Source organism: Scomber scombrus, chromosome 17 (genome assembly GCF_963691925.1).
Source record: "Scomber scombrus chromosome 17, fScoSco1.1, whole genome shotgun sequence".
Taxonomy (NCBI): Eukaryota; Metazoa; Chordata; class Actinopteri; order Scombriformes; family Scombridae; genus Scomber; species Scomber scombrus.
This window is the reverse complement of record NC_084986.1, coordinates 20,766,945-20,786,286: the sequence shown is the minus strand read 5'-3', so window position 1 is coordinate 20,786,286 and position 19,342 is coordinate 20,766,945. Positions and strand designations below refer to the sequence as shown.

At 40.4% G+C, this 19,342-nt stretch overlaps 1 protein-coding gene across 2 annotated transcripts in view; it reads left to right on the top strand.

Moving 5' to 3' along the window:
- The first annotated feature begins 2,762 nt into the window (after positions 1-2,762).
- sipa1l1 (signal-induced proliferation-associated 1 like 1) overlaps positions 2,763-19,342 on the top strand; it is an 85,110-nt gene continuing 68,530 nt past the window's right edge. For both annotated transcript variants that reach the window (XM_062437312.1, XM_062437311.1), the window contains exons 1-2: positions 2,763-2,953; positions 11,771-11,917. The gene's annotated coding sequence lies outside the window, so the exon portion shown is untranslated. The remainder of the gene's footprint in view (positions 2,954-11,770; positions 11,918-19,342) is intronic.

The window sequence follows — 19,342 nt, the reverse complement described above, 5'->3', positions numbered from 1 at the left end:
ACAGATATTATGTGTTGATGGTTTATGTCTAATGCAAAAAGCTGTTGGTTTAGTAACACAAACAATCACAGCAATGGTAAACATAATAAAGGAATCCCACAGGCTGTGGTTGTGGGATGCTCAGACGTCACTGTAGATCAACTTTTAATTAAGTAACCAAATAGACAGTGGTGGAAACAAACTAATATTCACTCAAGTAGCTCGGTACAATGTTGACTTTACTTGAGGATATGAATTTTTTTCTGATACTCAGCTTCTCCTTCACAACTTTTTAGTGGGTAATTCAAAAGTAGTTAAAGGTTATACATAGTTGAAGTTAGTTCCACCTCAACAAGCTTCAGCTATAAAATGCAGCCTAAACATCAATGCATCATTACCGATCCATAATGTACAACGAACAGATACTTTTTTGTTTGTTTGCTTGCTCTAACCGTTGTGATTAATGTCCCATGTCCTCTTGTATGTTGTGTTTGTGTTTTTGCCCTCTACTGAAAATCAAATTTCCCCTCGGGGGACAACAAAGATAGCACTGATAACAATAGAATGCTAACAGGGGCCATTAAGCCTGCATATCGAGTATTTTCACGTGTGATGAAATACAACTGACTGAACTGATCCCTTATGTCTAACATGTTAGACTTTCAGTTATCTTATTGATAACACTTTTAGCATTTATAAGCAGTATGTAACCATTTAAGTGATTTATAAGAATATAATGTAGTTATATGCAGATGTTATGAACATACATATAGATATTCTATATTATTACAACTGTTTTATATATTGTAGAGCTACAGAGCTAGTGGATGAATCAATTAGTTGATTAATCAACAACTATTTTAATAACAGATTATTATTATTTTATTTTATTTTATCCAACCCACCTTGGTAGATTACCCATTGGCTGATACATATCTGGATGAACATAATTGGTTATTTTTTTGTATATTTTTTGTTACCTTTTTAATTTTTTTCTGCTTTTTAAATACCCTATTTAAAGACTGCTTGCTGTGTGTTTTATGATGACCCTGATGAGGGCTGCAAGCCAAAACACACCTTTTCTTTATAAAGTTGTTCTATACTACAAGTGCTGCTGGAGTTTGGACTTTTTTGGACTTTTTTCCTTTGTCCATGTACCTTGTTTCCAGCTTCTCAAATGCTTTCCTCTGTTTTCATAACATGATTTTTCCCCCTACTATCTGACATTTGTGATTAATTGATAAGTAATTACTTGATAAAATAATTGGCATGTAATTGACAATGACAATAATCTACATTGTAAAATCTTATAAATAATTAATTAAATGTTAGTATTCTTACATGTGCTAAACAGGGGGACTAGACCAGAGAGAAACAGTTCCCTATATATATCTCTCTTGTCTAAAACTTCTTGGTATTGCCCTTGATAAACACAGGCTGAATGCACGTTCAATAGTCCAGTCTGTGTCATATATAAGGTTTGTGTGTGGAATAGGTAACAGCCTAATAATAGCAGAGCTTTCAGAGCCTGAGGAACAAGTGTCTCAGACCATTGTGAATGTTAATAGGCAGTTACTGTCATTGTATTCCTACTGATGTGATTTGATTTCATTCACAATACTCCTGTCTGACGCTGAGTGTTATTTGAATTACCTAACTACAAGAAGAACAATGTAAAAGTGATTGTTACATCATTAATGGGATCGATGCCAAGCTCTAAATTGGGATTTATTGATGTTTTCCTGATTGTTTTCAAAGAATTCCCCCTGATTAGCTATTGCAGTGTTAATGTAACTGTTTTAAACTCTGTAGCTACGTCAGGGTCTACACAGACAGATGCAACTGTGACCTATTTTGATGTTACAAATCAGGGACATAGTCCACACCCAATAAAAGTAGGTGCTGATGGTAGACAGTGATGTGGTGAGCGTGGGAAAGTTCAATAAGTGATAATGTCAGGGGCTAGTGCAGTAGATGAGATTGAGATGTACATCATTTTACAATTATTTTACAATATTTTTTACTACTATTGTTTTTATGGCCTTTGTACTTACTTATTATTTATTGTTCTTTATTGTTTTTATTGACGCTCCTCTATTTTCACTGTCCACTTTGCTGTTGCATTAATGTAAATTTCCCCATTATGGGACTAATAAAGGAGTATCTTATCTCTTCAGTGTTGTACTTTTTTATTTTGAATGTCAGAATGTGTTTCTATAGATTTGTAGTTTTTATCCTGAGTAATTTATTCTACTTTCATTTTACGATTTTTATGATATGCATGATGTAATGTAGTAATGCTTAATTATTTGGTACAGCAGCAGCATTGTGTGTGTTTCCTCTGGGACAATAATGACTCACTTTGCTGCACCTGAATGCAATCATGTGCAACAGATAGTGCCATTTGAAGTCAGTGTTCATCAATGCACAGACACCAGTTGCTTGAGAAGAACAGCCATCACTGTAAAAAAACCTATCCGACTCTGTTGCCAGAGCAACGCCCCCCCCTCCCTCTCCTTCTCCCTCTTTCCACATCATCCTTTCACCACTTATCTGCCAGTCCGCTCCTTTCCGACTACTCTGCGTATCGTATCGCGAGACTGCGCAGTGTACTCATTGGTGAGCATTACCTCTCTGGCTCTTATCGCGAGAGTAGGGCTTAGAGGAGTTGAGAGAGGCGGTGACCTCATCGTCGTCGCGAGGCGGAGCGAGCCGCTGCAACTTTGGATGAACTTCTGATTTGAACAAACCGAGAGGCGGTCTGCGGAGTGCACGGACAACAACACACTGAACGGCGAAGAGCCCAGGACGTGTTTCTTTTTTTTTTTTTTTTTGTGTAAATGTTGACTTGAATTCATCACGGCAGGTTCATTCTGTCTGTACCGACCGGTTACGGTTTATAAACGCCGGTGACTGACCAGGGAGAGCGTTATCTCCCCTTTCAAAATCTCCCACAAGGTGGAAATGAATAAAGGTGAGTGCACCCTCTCCTCCGCTGCTCTGCACGCTTGACACATCAAATAAAGCCATACCAAATAGTCTGTCTGCTTACCTTGCAGTCGAGCTGTGGACGGGTTATTCATTTCTGTGCATTTAAGCCGTACGAGGGGTTTCAGGTAGCACGTCGGAGGGAAAACTAAACAAAAGTTTTGCTAGCGGTCATGTAACGTGAGTGAGGTCGCTGTGTGGTGTGTCTCTGCTAATTCCTAAAGCTAATATCTGATTTAGGTAGTTGCGGTTAGCTTAACATTTTTTTTGTTGTTGCTTTTTAGCCCACCGTTAATACTTCTTCGTTTCTGTGCCTCCCCCTCCATAACAAACTCCACATTTTTAAGAATAAGACAACGAGCCACAACTGCTCTTAAAGAAACAGGAAACCTTGTAAACTGACCATCAGATAAAGGTAATTGTTGTTTGGTTTAGTCCCGGCGTGACTGCTGTGTAATTGGGATGGCTAGCTGCGGCCACTCTTGTGGCTTCCTGTCTGTAACCTCGCTGTCCGTCTTTCAGTAATGAGCGGTGCATCAAGCACAGTGACGTGATTTCTTCTTATCAGAGAGATGACTTCATGTTTGTGGTCTTTCATGAACAGCACTGCATTGTGGTAATAAACTGATGTTCTTTAGTCATTTGCAGCACTTCACCAAGGCTCCGTTAGGCGTTGGTTCACGTAGAAATATCTCAGCAAAAAAGGTGTCACTGTGTGTTGTTTTTATTGCAGGGAAAGTTTATGAATTGTTTTTCTTATAAGGAGGCAATGATATTATTAAAAGTGTTATTGATTCAATGGAAATAGGTCGGGTTATGCATGTTGAGAGCACTGCACAAATAGCAACTTGAAGGCTAAAGAAAAAACAGCAACAACTTAAGCATCATTTATATCAAATGCCCTGTCAAAACCAGCCTCATTAATCAAAATGGCCGTCTGTGTAGTCTATTCACATTTGAATAGTGATGTAACATCTAAGTGAGGAGGGTGACCCAAAGGGTGATGATCATCAGATGCTCCAACCACAGGATGAGCAAACTCTCTGCATAAAAGCCAGTGATATTTTAGAGTAAATGAGTAAGCTTTTGAAGTTACTTTTACTTAAGTTTGCTTATTTGCAAGTGTCTTCCATGCATTTGTCTCTTTTTGCCCTAATGACGCCCTGAGAAGGAGCTTTATTGTGAGTGGACCCCCTGAAGCTGCTCTGTCTTCTGTTATTGCTGCCATCTCCACCTGTGGAGTCTGTCCTCAGGCTACCAGCTTCAGCCCTCCAGGGGGCTTAGACACACACACACAAAAACACACTGCTTCCTCTTTTGACAAAATCCTAAAGGGATTCGTCAAAGAGATCTCATCTCCATTCATCGGGTGGTCGGGGTAGGTCAGAATTCTCTACTTGAAACGCAAAAGTGGAATTACAGAGATATTCCCACTGAGACTGCATTTCAACTGCATCGCCTGCTTTGCTTTGGCTGCTGCAGCCGCCGCCGCTGCGTCAAAACCCCCCTGAAACTCTCATCAGCTAGCAGCCGAACATCTCATTCCATCAGCTCTCCCTCGTCAGCACCTCCTGAATGCCAAGGCTGAGCAGATCTGGAGCCTGTGTCGCATTTATAATATTAAGTAGGCTATTGAAATCGAGTGTGTAGGTGGAGGCGCGCATGTTCTGCAACGCGTGAAGTAAAAGGAAGGTGGGAGAATAGGAGGGGGAAAAAAAGGAAAGGGAAAAGAAAAATAGCAGGGATGCTGATGGGCAGCTGAAAGAGTATCAAAGGGATTTTGAGATGTGGAGCTGTTGAAACATCTCCTGGTGTTCCTGGATTAAGCAGCTGGAGTTGGGTAAAAAAAAAACCCCAAAAACTTGTCTTCCATCCCCGTCCATTGTAAGCACAAGAGAGATCTTACTGGGAGTTTAAACATGAAGAATATCCCAGAGTCTAAGTTACTGCTCGCGAGCAAAATCCAAAGCTTTCAAATTATATCAAATGCTCTGTGATCGGGATGTGGTCACTCTCTCTCAGAAAGCCTCTCATGTGTAGCCGAGGCGTATCTGGGACACGCAAGGTTTCTGGACGCGCACACACAGAGAAATCTGGCAAAAGCAAAAGTCTGGAAAAAGGACGTTTCAGTGTCAGAGCCAGGCCAACTTGCACTATAACTGTCTACATGCGACACACAGCACTGACAGGAGAAGAGAAGGGAGGTGTCACCTGTTTATGGGCCTTCTCCCTCACCATACCCCTTCCTCCCTCCACACTGTACCATGATACTTTCTTGCATCTCTGCCTAGTCTTCCCTTCTGTCTCCACTTTCTGTCTCCACTTCTTTTCTCTCTCCACCTCCCACGTTTCCCTCCTTCCCTTCCTCCCTGCCTCCCTCCCTTCTCCCATCACTGCCAGTGTCTCTTTCCTTCTCGTCTTGCTTCCTTCCTGTTTTGGAAGACATGCCAGGACTCTGACATTCTCATCATTTCTCTGGTCCACATCCCTCACCTTATCTCTCTTTCTTCCAAAGCCCCCCCCCCCCCCCCCCCCCCCCCCCCCCACACACACACACACACACACACACACACACACACACACTCTCTCCCGTGTCTCCTTTTTTTCATTTATTTATTCCCCCCCTTTTCCCTGTCTTTCTGTCTACGTCTCCTTCAACCCTCTTTTTTCTCTCCGCTCTCCCTCTCTCTACGCCGGAGATTGGAATGTGAGTTCCCTTCTGTTTAAGGTCTTGGGGGGTGGGCTGTCTCTTGAGAAATACCAGAGCAAGATATACTTAAAAAAAACAGAGAATAGATCACCCTGCAGGGCAGAATGATTTAATAAGACTACTAGGCCCAGACATATAAGAGGTTTTTTTTCTGCAAATAGAATTTCCTCAAATTCGGGGCAGATTTTGTACCATAACTGGAACATAATAGCGCCCATTTTAAGAGCGTGGAGTTAAATGCATCACTGCCATCTGTAATTGCAACAGCAGGATATCTCCGGGGTGGCACTCTGTTGTAGCAGGATGATACACTAGCTAATTAGCACTTCTCATTATGGGCATAATTCATATTATAAACAAGATGTGGTACATTTGTCAGGTCTGACAGAGCAGCAGTAGAAAAGGTCTGTAATGACAGGAGGTAAAGTTAGTGTTATGGATCAACTTTCATCCCTTGTTGATTGATGATTTTACATAAACACAGTGACCATCACTGTGTAAAAAGGTAGATAATATTTTGCTGTCCTTGTAAATGTCTTTTTCAGTATAATTTAAACTATATACTATCTATCTGATGCTTTTTTTGATGGGCTTCCACAGTGAAATAGTTGCATTATAAATGTAGGGGGGAAAAAAATCAGCAATTCCAGACTATCATAGAGAAATAGTGAGAGTTATCCAAGGCTGATTTTTGGCTGTGTGTAAGTTATACAGCCACTCATCTTGTGTAATATTACAGCCCAATCAACTTGTGACCATTGCATTAGTTGAAGGGATAATTGAGCATCCAAATAGTAAACGGAAACAGCTAAATAGTGTCCCCGAAGACATGAGTGCGGCGTAGTTAGAATGCCTAGGCCTCATTACATCTGAAGTACGAGCGAGCATATTGTTTTCGCTTAACAAACAGCCCTCGCGGTGTTTTTCTCTGATATGTGAAATTGCATATCTCTTTTCATCCGTGGTCTTTAGCGAATGGTAAATCGAAAGAAAAAAAAAAAAACACTGTCGAGGCTTTCAGCAGGCGATGTCAGGGCCTTTTATCGCAGCCGGAGAAGGAAAGCGAGGGCACAAGGAGAATTTAATTTTAGCCGTTACACCTGAGGTGAGAGTACTTTAAAAGCTGCATTTTCTTCCTATTGAAACCCTTTCTCTTTTTCTGAATTTTCTCCTCTCTGTCTGGCGAATTAACTTTTTAAAATTAGGACTGGAAGAGTGGATTATAGCACATGAAAGCTGTGTGGATTATAAAAAAAAAAAAACACTCAGATTTCAGTTGTGACAGATGAGCAAAAAACCTTTTTAAAAAAAAAAAAAACAACATTATGAAACAATGACTAGGCAGGCTAATCCATGCTGAAGTAAACAGAAGGAACATACTGTACAGATGGAGAGCCCTGAGAACAGCCTAGATATTATGAGAACAATGCTTAAACGCTGTCAGCAATAGCAAGGAATCATAATTCTTGTAACAGTACAAGCCAGCGTGGACAATTAACTACCTAATGCTGAAGTGTGAATTTGTAATAAAGAGGGAAAGACCTTAGACTCTATGAGTTTATTGGATGTTATTTTAGTAGTATGCTGCTGTTGGAAATAGTGACGTAGTTAAAGTGGCCAATAAATTTAGATCTTAAAGCCATGAATGTACTCCAACAAGGGGTTTGTTGAAAAATGTTAAATACCCTATGCCGCGCTATCAATTATGCACATTGAATTTAGACTGAAGCAAAATTACATTGCAATAGAACTAGTGTAATCTTTGTGTGACAAACATAAATATTCTAAAATTCTCAATTAAACTAGGTATCTAGATTGGTATAAAAGGTTGGTACAAACTAATTACAGGATTACAGTGCTTCCCCAAGGTTGACCGCTTTGGAGTCATTCCACCTTAAGCGAACGTGGTCATGTTAGGCTACCCCATTGTCCCTAACTTCGTACATTTACTGCCAGATCGATAACTTACCACTAACCTTTTCCTCTGCTCCAATCGCATTCACCATCACTTTTCTGCTGTTCACACGTCTCTAATCCTTAATGGAGCTATGCTATCAACAGTTTCCCAGGCAACGACACAAAGTTTAACTTGAGTTTTGGAATAGCGCCGCACAGAGGCTCACAAACGCTATTGATTTCTGAATGAACGCTTATTTGGTGTTATTTTGGCATTTAAAAGAGATTTTTTTGGCCTGGCGGGGGTTGTTGTTGGCCTGTACAATTACAGGGGAAACACTGGATTACTATGCTGTAGAATAATAGCATGTTTGCTATAATCTCGATTTAGATATTGGCAGTGACATTTAGTTCTCAAACCTATAAATGCTGCTCTTCTAGATCTCACAGATGATCAAACACGCTCGGAAAGTGTACAGTGTTATTTACCTAATATATACATGTGGAAACACTGGGAAAGTGGTGCCAAAGCTTTTGACTGGTACTGTATAAAATAAAATAATCTAAATTCCATTAAGTTACATCACTTTGTACTGGAAGTTCATCACAGTGTCAGTGTTTCCAAAGTCGTCAAAGTAAGAGAATCACCACCGAATGACAAGTGTGTGGTTTGAAAAGTCAGGTGTAGGTGGAAGACGTGTTCATTATCCTGCATCAAAGATGGGTTTAGTGTGTTAAATCGATTCCTCTCTCATGATGACAATGTAAGGATGCGACTGTGCTTGAAAACTGTAAATCTTATCCCCGAACATATATGGAAGCATTGCCGAAATTCCCACCAACTGCCTCGCCATCTGTTTCCTAAGTCACACAGAGCTCTCGAATGTTCTGTCTTCCTCGATGACTAAATGGGTGTCGTTTTGTTGGCTGCCTAGGTTGGTAGTATTGATAAAAGAGCTTCTCTGCCCCTGTTGGATTTGTTAATTGCTGCTGTCTCACCAGTGTCATTTTGTGAGAAAGAAAGTGTGTGTGTGTGTGTGTGTATGGAGCTGAAACCTAAAATTTAGGTTTAAGCTATTTGTCAGGAAATTGCATAGCTGTTTTCAACACTTGGGATGTGATTTGGTTGTTGTAGTCGATCTGGAGCCTGGATAAATTTCTCACACAACTTTGGGGTTATTAGCTCCCAATTTGAGCTTATTCTTCACACTAGAATCAGGCCAAATAATAATAATTTACATGTTTGTTGCCAATACTGTAGAGTTCAGATGGCTACTTATTTCTGCTAAGGTTGTTTATTCAGATATCACTCTTACAGTAACAAACTCGGTGTTGAAAGCAGATCAGTCATTTGTTTCTATTTGTGCATTGGTCAATTCCGAATCTCTGCTTATTGGACTGTTATTTACTTGAACTGTGTGTGGTTAATTGAAGAACAGCATTCATATGTGTGAGTCACTCTACTGTACATTGTGTAAGATGCCATAATGCCATTATGTAAGATCAATAAAAGAAGGTGTAATAAGGATTATGAAGGAGCTTTCTCTTTCACATTCAGTGTTTCCCAGTTGTTTCCTATTAGTACTGGCTTTAGTATTTTATCAGAGCTTTCCATAAGGGACAACCATACAAACAGCCCACTACTTATATGAGTACAGCCAGCTACTTTACTATCCCACTGTTGTCTGTGGGTCAATTTTGACCCAGGAAGACAACAAGTTTTACTCAAAAATGTGGTATAATTTCATTTAAATGAGGCCTATTAACCATAATTACCAAAAATATGCTTTAGGCTTATGCTTTATAAACAGACAAACCAGATTGGGTCAGTCTTGACCTAGAAGGAAAAAAAGTTGCACGACCGACGGGAAGACAACAGGAAGGTTATGATACTTTTTGATTCTAATAAAACAATATAGAATAATAATATGTAGATGAACAAGTTGCGTTTAGGTGTAGTTTTCACCAGTTTTAAGTAAAACAATGTATAAGTAATATTTAAGAATTTTAAGAAGTATAACTCAGGTTACATATTTGCCCTGAAGATAACTGACCACCTGAATGTTTAGTTTATTTGCTCCTGCCACAATAAGAAGAGATAGAAGATAAAATACTTAACGATTCTGGAGCTGTTACCCAAAACCTGAAAGACATACATGCAGTGTAACAGAACACAATACATGATCAAATCTAATGCATAAAAAACAACAACAACAACAACAAAAACAAACAGGCGTTAGTCATTTGGGATTGCTCATCACAGTTTGACACAGGCTTGGCTTGTACCCTCGGCTCGACATGAAAAACACCACAGGGTGATCTCATGAGTGTGATCTTCAACATCTTTGGAGGACTAAATTAAAATAATGCTTTTACAAAAATTCAGTACTTTTTAAGCAAATGTGTTGTGGAAGCGTTAACAATACATTTTGGCTTTGTGAATCAAAGACTGGTGTGTATTTGCCATATTTTGAGGAAATGGGAAGAAGGAAATACAAAGAGCATCAGTCTTGTTCTTGACATTTAATCAGCACAGATTTCTAGAGTCAAAAACCATGAATCCATGACGGCAATATCAAGTAGTCCATCTTAATCCAGGTCCATATAGACTGACATAAACTGGAGCAGAATCTGGAACCAAAATCAAAGTACCCTCCAGTAGGCAAGGCTTGGGCAAGATCCATGTTTGCTATGGAAGATAATGAGTGAAGGATAAAGTGAGTGGGGATGGGAAACATTAGGATCTTATTGATACCACTGCCATTATCGATTCTGCCTATCAGTCTGACTCTTAATCAATTCCCTTATCGATTCCTGATCAGTTTTCTATGTGGGAATAAAGTAGGCCTACACAGGGGTTTCAGTGTCAACCCAACAGTTTTATTATCTCCACTGTTTATCAATGACCTGTCATGCTGATGAATGTATGAAACATGTGTGCCATTTTACACAGGGCATTCTATTCTAAGAGAAAGCACCTTTTATTATTATTATGTGATAGGTGTAACTGGAGGAGGCTCTGTACGTTATTGGAATTTAAACTACTGTTGCTCCTTTTAGACAGGATTTGTTTCTCAAGTAGATGTACAGTGATTTGTATTCCTATCCCAAGCTCACACACATTTTCTCCCTCCTCCATCTATCCCATCCCTGAATGCCATGTCTGTTTTTTGGCATGAGCTTTTAACACTGTAATGTTTGGTGAAATGTTTGAAGTCCAACAAGCAGTATTTGTGTACGAATAGCTCAGCGTCCTGTTATTTAATTAAGTTAACCTTGAGATTTGTGCGCTGCAATGACATCATTTAGTTAGTATTTAGTTAACCTGAATAGAAAAACCTCATTTATACAAACAAATGAAAAACAAACCTTAGGCTTCCGGCTTAGGCTCCTTACAATAGACTATTGTAATTTATAGCAGTCTGTGCAGAAGCTCCTCATTTCATTGCTGGTGACGCTCTACACAATATCATCCCTTTAAAATATTCTGGACACTCTTCATTATTATCAGCTTTCTATGATTTTGCGTTGGCTAACATGCTGTCCAGAACAGTGTAGCTACCAAGCAACATGGCAATTTTTTTAAATACATTTTTTTTTTTAAAATCACCCACATCCCTCTGGAACATTTGAGCCGTTCTCATGAGACAGTGCTTTCATCCAAACATTCTGATGGCATGACAATCCACTAGATTTAATGCCTGGATTACTTGGGTAAAAACTGTAAAATAAGATCATGGTCAGTTATAGCTATTACATCATGCACACATTTTTTTTCAGTTTTTTCAGTCTTGATTCTGCAAATATCTTGCTATAACAGTGCACCCTCATTGTTTTGCTCATGTAACTTGTACATTTTCTTCCCCCCTGTGGGTCCAAGCCTTCATATCACTGCAGGGGAGTGCTCCAAAAATAAGATCATGCTCTTGAATCACTGATTAATATATTCATACAGGATTTGTATGATCAAGCAATGTCAGAGCTTTCTGAGATAAAGACTGACATTCAGTCTGTAGGTTTAAGTTGTCAGTCAGTTAATAATGAGAGTCTGATGTATTTGTAGATATTTAACTTCCTGTTGTTCCTGAAGTTCCTGGATCTGATTCTGCAGCGGTGCTTGTGGAAGAATGGTGGAAGTCAGGTAAAAATATACAATGTCCTCAACACGGCTCCTGCTTTTCTCATGTGTTGCTGCAGGGAACCCTCCACTGAAGGGAAACCGAGGCGGAGGATTAAAAGAAGACATATCCTGGTCATTGTTCGTCACCGCTGGCTGGAGCTGCCTCTCTCATTTAAAAGGAAGCTGTTAATACTTGAAGTTAGGAAAGCTGTCATCGCTTTGCAGTAAGTTTTCTCTTATTTTTTTTCATCATATGCAATCTATGGTACATGCAGCGTGTCGTACCATCAACGAGCTTTGAAGCGGCTGCTTGTTTAATGTAATGAAGAAGATATAAGGGATGTTATCGGCGTCTGTGTCATACCGCACATTGCAGATCTGCCACAGTGTGAAGTGGCGGCTTAGAGAGAAAATCCGACATTAAAGGCAACAGGCTTTTTTTTTTTTGGAGTTGTTTCCCCCCGGCCTTGAAATTGATTCATTAAGTGTGCTGTAATTGACAGTCGCTGTGATTTCACTGTCAGTTTGAGTTCTCTTCCTCAGCTGCAATGCTCCACTTGAGGTTCAACAAACCAAACGGATCATCTTGTGGCCGCGTTGATGTTTCTGGTAATGTAGCTGGTTGGGAGGGGTTGTGTTAAGGTATTGGAACACATACATCAGTCAGAGATGTGGTTTGGGTAGTCTAACATAGTTAAAATGTAAGTTATAAAAAGAGACTCTGTCAAAAGCTTATCAGTGTAGAGTTTTAAAGAAAGATGTTTTCTTTTTGCTTTATAGGAGGTTCTGTTGGTACTTTTTCTACTTTTCATCAAAACCAGTGCTCCATATACACTATCTACTTTAGTCAGTTTACTATACTCTGTAAAAATACAGAAAAATATATTGTTGAAGTAAAGATAACATACAGTATATAATTGATATCCCCTTGTGACAGATAGGTGATCTGATCAGGGTGTATGGTTAAAGTTCCTGAAAACTTGGTTTCACTTTGTGCACATTTTTTCCATAATGTTTAAAACTCTTGTCTAAATAAGCACCAGTCAAAGTTAAGTTATTATTTATTTATAGTTTAAAAGATTTCTCATGAGGGTTCTCATTTCTTTCCAAGTCTGTCTTAAAAAAAGTCTGACATGCCAGTATGACATGCCAAAGGGGTCTTGGTCATTAATTATTCCTCCTCTCCAATGGGATCTTTCCTTTAACAGTCAAACTGATGAAGCTAAATTGCTTCATCAGAACTAAGCAGATGTGGTTTTAATCACATTTGATTGACAGTGCTGGCCACGTACGTTTATATTGTATATGATTTATATAGTCTATCCTAGCATGCACTGAACTTTTCTTCATTGCATAGTCGAGGCTCCAGTCTTGCACAATCCCGCACAGAGAAAGAGGCAAATATGTGGATTGATTTCTCTGACTTGTAACGGATTCTTTTCTGGTGGAGGGAGGTTGGTGGTTTCATGTTTTTATGTTATAAGTACTCAACACAAAACTTATCTACTATTTAGCTGATTATACACTGGTATAAAGTCTTATTATACTAAACAGCACGGAAGATGGATATAAGAGTTTGTTATTATATTATGTTGTCAGTACAGGTCCAGTTAACAGTCAGGGCGACTTTGCTGCACTGAGAAGTTGAATGAAGCGTCAGCACTCACTCGTTGTGCCAAAGAGAAAAATCCCCATGATGAAAGACATGTTTCTCAGATTTTATGGGTTCCAAGGAGGTCCTTGATTGTGCCAGGGGTGGTAAACACATAAATCCATCTTGATTTACTGAAAGCAGCAGCAGCTTTTTGGCAGAATCCACAGCAGTCTTCCTTCTTTGCAGATCCTCATCCTGACACTAAGCCAGAGATAATGCTGATAGCAGTGAATTCCTCACTGTCACTCCGGTCACTTGATAGTAGGTGGACATGCAGTTCATTTTGTAGCAATTATGATTTGGGTTGCATTACTTTGTCATTTCCATTCCCTTTTTACATCTTTTTTTAGTCTCCAAAATTTCTAAAAATGCATAAAAAATCCAATCACAATGTTTCAAGGTGATGTCTTTGAGAGCTACAGCGAATAATCAATTAGTTGCCAACTATTAAATCAATCGCCCAAATATTTTCATAATCGCTTTGAGTCATTTTTTTTAAGGAAAAATGTCCAAATTCTCTGATTCCAGTTGCTCAAATATGAATATTTTCTATGGCAAATAGAATATCTTAGGAAAAGCAACAAATCCAAATGGAATAGAAACTGGAAGCAGGTGGTGTTTGACATTTTTACTGGATAAATGATTAATGCATTATTTAAATTGTTGAATCACTTCCATTGATTGATTAATTGATTAATCAGCTATTTAACGGTAATTGGGTCTTACTTCATGAGCAGATATGGAAGATATGGACCAAAGCTTAGAGGATAGGACTGACTGAAGCGGACCTGTAGGCAATTTTTTTTTCTAAACCAGAAAAACGAGGTCACGGCGCCTAGACTCATAACATCTGGTTTGCAGGTGGTGGAAGCAGAAACCAAAACAGGAAAGTGGCCCGTCATGATCCGTAGCACTCACTGCAACCTCTCGGCTCACTCTGCTCATCCAAGAGGAGGAGTTCTGGCATGTAAGGTGACGGCCTTGCAAGGCAGAGTGAGGTTTTCATTCTGGGATTTAATAGATTTCAGATTCGTGGCTCTTTAAAAAAAAAAAAGAAAAAAAAGTGCATTGGTCTGCCCTGAGGTTCATCCCATCACGTTTTCAGCAGAGCCCCGGGTGTACGATGGAATGTAGCAGAATGTGTGAGAATGCTGTGTGTGTGTGCGTGTGTGTGTGCGTGTGTGTGTGTGTGTGTGTGTGTGTGTGTGTGTGTGCGTGTGTGTGTGTGTGTACACAATAGGGATGACCTCATCGTTTTCAGCTTCATCTAAGCTCAACACGCTGAGGAACAATGAAATCTGCGTGTGTGTCCCCCCCCCCCCCCCCCGCTTACATTGTGTATATGTGTGTGTGTGTGTGTGTTTATGTCCCAACATCTGAGGTGTGTATTTACCTTCTGGTTTACAGAGGTTCTTAAAATATTTACCCAGGGCTGAACTGGTTAATGATTATTTGGACAAGCGGGATTGCAAATGTTGGGCTATACACACTGAGGCATGTCGTAGCAGAGAAAGCAACTATAATGGGCTTTGTTCCTGCTGTCAGTTAGTGAGTGCAGACCTGACTCTGCTGACCTATAGATTAGGAGGTGAGCATTTTCTCACATAGTTGATGGCCGATGATGGCTGGGATTGTTGTCAATCGTCCTTTTTTGGGTTTTTTTTGTTTGTAGTGTTTTATTTTTCCCAAAGCTTATCCCTACAGTTTTCATATCACCAGTGTTTATTCTAGGGTTCGTGTATTTGTCCTGAACTGTTCAGCACAGGATGTTCGGTTCAGGATGCGACTTTCCTCCAATTACAGTTACAACAATTACTGTCAAAGTCATTTAATAATCCACTTACTTGCGATGTGCGGAACAATAATTCTAGAGCATAAGTTCCACCCAAAACTTTTTGGCAGTGCACCACTAAGCTGTAGCGAGTTCATGGAGGTATTATAAGAGCTGGCTAGGGCGCGGCTGCTCAACCGTTCAGACAGTTTTTCCCAGTGGTCACTTGCGGTATTGCAGCAAAAAATCCTCCTGCACCCCAAAAAGCATTTTCCCCATAAACCACTATTGTAAAAGAGACGTCTGTAAAACTGTTGACAGGATACTTTGAACTGCAGACAAGGTCAATTATGCATTTTTGACCCATGGAGGTTTTAGGTGTGTAAAACTTTCCTCGAGCTGAGAAAAGCATTCTAAAAAAACAGTGAAGTCATCACAATGTATATGGGCCAAGCAGGGTGGGGCCAGCGGGGGAAACACTACTGCACATATTCAGTGGGCTGCATAACGGGGAAGCAGACCCGGAAGCTAGAAACCTTTCTTGGTGTATGCACCAGCCAAGCAATTCTCATTGGACTGAATGGGCACCATTTTTGGCTTGGTATCCAGCTCTCATAACACATCCATGTAGCAAGCTGTATACTAGACAGCTAGCCAAGTTAGTGTGGTTACCCTGGTTACCACGATTACCCATGCTCATGTGGTGTCACTGCCATCAAAAAGACACGCGAGAGACCCAAGCTGTATGATCCTCCCATGAGATGAACCAATTGCAACACTGTTATTAAAATATGTGCTGTTATCCCCGTTTAATATCATGTCTTCCTGTCCCCCTCCCCTCTCTGTGACGGTCAGCTTGTGAGTAAAGCCGTTCAGAACAACTAAACACATTTTAATTCTAACGTGGACACACAGCATGTGGTAAGTGACCTGACAGTTCTGAGTGACCATAAATCAGCATTCACCAAGTGATCTGACTCCTTAAACTTTTTCTTTGTCTCTTGAATCAGTTGTACTTTCTAACTTCTTGAATCATTTCTTTACCATGTCCTTGTTTCTCTTTCAATACCATTAGATCCTGTAATTGATGCTCACTTCTGTCTCTTCTCTCCACTCTCTCTGAAAATATATAAAAGCCTTCCTTTTTAAAAGTCAGACAGAGCATGAAGCAGAACTTTAACTTGGTATAATTACAGTAATTGTGGACGTATGACAGCATGAATGCATCAGCAGTCAAGCTTTATCCAAACTATCAACATTATTGTGAAGTAAAGCAGCAACACTAGATAAACTGGACTGTTTATCTGGACATTTCTGTCTTTCTTCTTTGTCTACCATTTCTTTCTGGAAACTATCATTCACGCTTTCATTACGAGTGGAATGGACCATTGTAATTTCCGTCTCTACGGTATCAGCAAAAAGTCCCTCTCTCGCCTCCAGCTCACCCAAAACTCCGCTGCCAGGATTTAGACTCGATCTAAGAAACCTATCACATTTCACCGATTCTGGCTTCTCTTCACTGGCTACCTGTTGTTTGTACAATAGATTCTAAGATTTTACTGATTACTCACAAAGCCCTAGGTGGCCTTGGCCTAAGCCCCCATTTCTTGAGATTATTGGATGCATTGTTCTGTTGTTGTTCCAATGTCCTGATTGATACATGAAGGGGATAAAACCTTTGCAGTCAGGGCTCCTAGACTTTGGAACAACATGCAATAATGTCAATCTAAGGAGATCAAGGCTGCAAACTCTCTCATTAACAATAATGTCAATCTTAACAACTTCTGCTCCATTGAAGAGTTTTTCTAGCTTCTTAGTTCATTGTTTTTTTGTCAAACAGATTATTTGATGCCACACTTAATAATGTCATATATCATCCTCAATACTGATTCATTCATCTGTCCCATGAAAGCTTCAGTATGGAGTGTTCGTCTGTTTTAAACACCCATGTAGCAGGAGCTGGTGGTGCCTTGTTTGTCCATCTTAACAGTAACAGTCTTAATGTCAAGCCCAGAATACACCTTTTGGTGTTCTGTTACACCCCATCTTTTTTGTCTTTTCAATAGATACCTACAAGTATTCCTCTGTGGCTCAGCAGATAGAGTGAGCCATCCACTAACTGGCTGCCACTGCTGTGTGAACTATTGCAAACTGCAAAGCACTTTGAGTTAAAGTGCTCCGTAGAGTAAATGTAATCCATTTAAAAACAAACCAAAAAAACCCAACTAATTTGTAAACCGTGCTCCTTTCCTCTCACACCTGTCTCATTTGCATCCCCGCCTAATCATAAATTTACAGGCCAATGCTGCCTTGTTACCCAGTCACTCAAAAAAAAAAAAAAAATGAAAGCGGCGTCGGAGAGCTTTAAATGGTCATCCGAGGCAACTCACCACACACGCAGCTTTGATCCATTCCAGTGGCGCACAGACAACTTTCTCGCTAATGTCTCCACTGGGTCTCTCCAGCTGCGAGGTGGAAGCTCGATCGGTATGTGAGACGTGTGAGCTTAAGCAAGCTGCTGTTTTTTATTAGGAGAGACGGACACATGGGAAGGGAGTCGACTGTCCCAGCGCTTGTTTCTAATGACAGCGTGCTAGTTTAGAAATGCAGCGTCTTCAATGAAGGCCCATGGGGTTGTTCTTAATGAAGCGACTGCCTGAAGTCCTTTTAACATCTCATAAAACACTCGGGGAAAACAGCCATAGTTACAGAGAGGTTGAATGAAGTGTGCCTCATTTATTTTCTGTATATATGACATCCTGCTTTGAATGAGGCGTTCTTCTCTAGGTCACACTGTGCAGTCAGTGAGCTGATCATACCTTCACCAAATAACAAACAGACTCAAGTAACTAACTTCAGGGTAAAGTATTTCTCCACCAATGTGATTAGTCCTGCGTTGATGATGATGATGACGATCAGAAGTCAGGTGTGGAGATATAATGGGGATACCAGAGGACATGAATGGTGTGATTGCAGCAGGACACCACAGTCTGTACTAGAGATGAGAGAAGTATCTTGAGGGTTATAGCTCAAAGCACCACTGGTTCTCATTGCATCCTGATATGAGATTCAATAAGCGAATGTTGCCAGGCAACGAGTGCAATTCCACTTTTGGCAAGTATTGCTTAGTAACAATTTTGTCTCCAAGATGTAAAAAGCAGCAACACCAGTGGAATCAACGGTGGATGCAACGCTGGAAAACGATCCATTTAAAGAATTCAGAGTAACATACGTAGTGTTGAGCCAATTAATGTCATGTTAGTAAGGTGGAATAGTTGTAACTGATTTGCTAAGTTGAACTTGCATAGAGGAAAAACAATCTTAAAATCTCCTCTTAAAATGTAGTATTCCAAAGCCGAATCCTCCACAAAATATCTCCACAGGTCGTGTCAGTACTGGAGAGCACTCTTGTCTCACAGTGCACCTCTGCCTGCAAATAGCCAGTGGTGCACTAGTGGGAGGTGGAGTAGGAGGAGAAGGGGTGGTGTGAAAGAGGCCTGCGGGGGCGGCGCTGCCGCTGCGTTACATAATATAAGCCGGATCCAGCTGCGCCGCGCTGTTTAGCCCATGGGTGAAGTGGTGCCAGCCGAGCCGACTGATGCGTCCCCACCTGTGCTCGTCGGAGCCGGTGCAGGATTAGATCGAGGTCAATGAACAGACTGATCACATGTAGTCGGCGTGTATCCCAGGCCAGAACTGAAATAAGCAAAGCATGAAAACGACAGCACCAGCCATCTCTCTTTCGCTCTCTCTCTCTTCCGGCACAGTGTTGTTGCTGTGGCAGCACAGTTGTTGTTCTGTCAAAAACCTAGGAGTGTAATGATAATGCAGGGTTTTAACAACTGTAATTAAACTACAACTAAAGCTTCTTCTTCCTGTAGCTCTTTTTTATCCCCAAAGACCCACTCAGCAGAGCAATACATCAAGCAGAAATATTCAGAAATTTTAATATTCATAATCATATGCTGTAGAAAAGGAGAGCTCACGCTATCTTTTCCCCTCATTGTTGTATTACAGCAGCGATTGTGGACGAGAACTTCTGTAAAAACTCATTTACCGTTAATATCCCCCAGCCGGCTGCTGTGTTGCTTTTGGCAGAGCGCGCGAGTTGCATAAAGACTGAATAATACACTACAGGTGTCTTCCAGGAAGGAGCCTCATCCACCCTGCAAGCTTTGTTTAGGAAGCGTCACTGTCATTAAAATCTCATCGCGTTACCCTCCC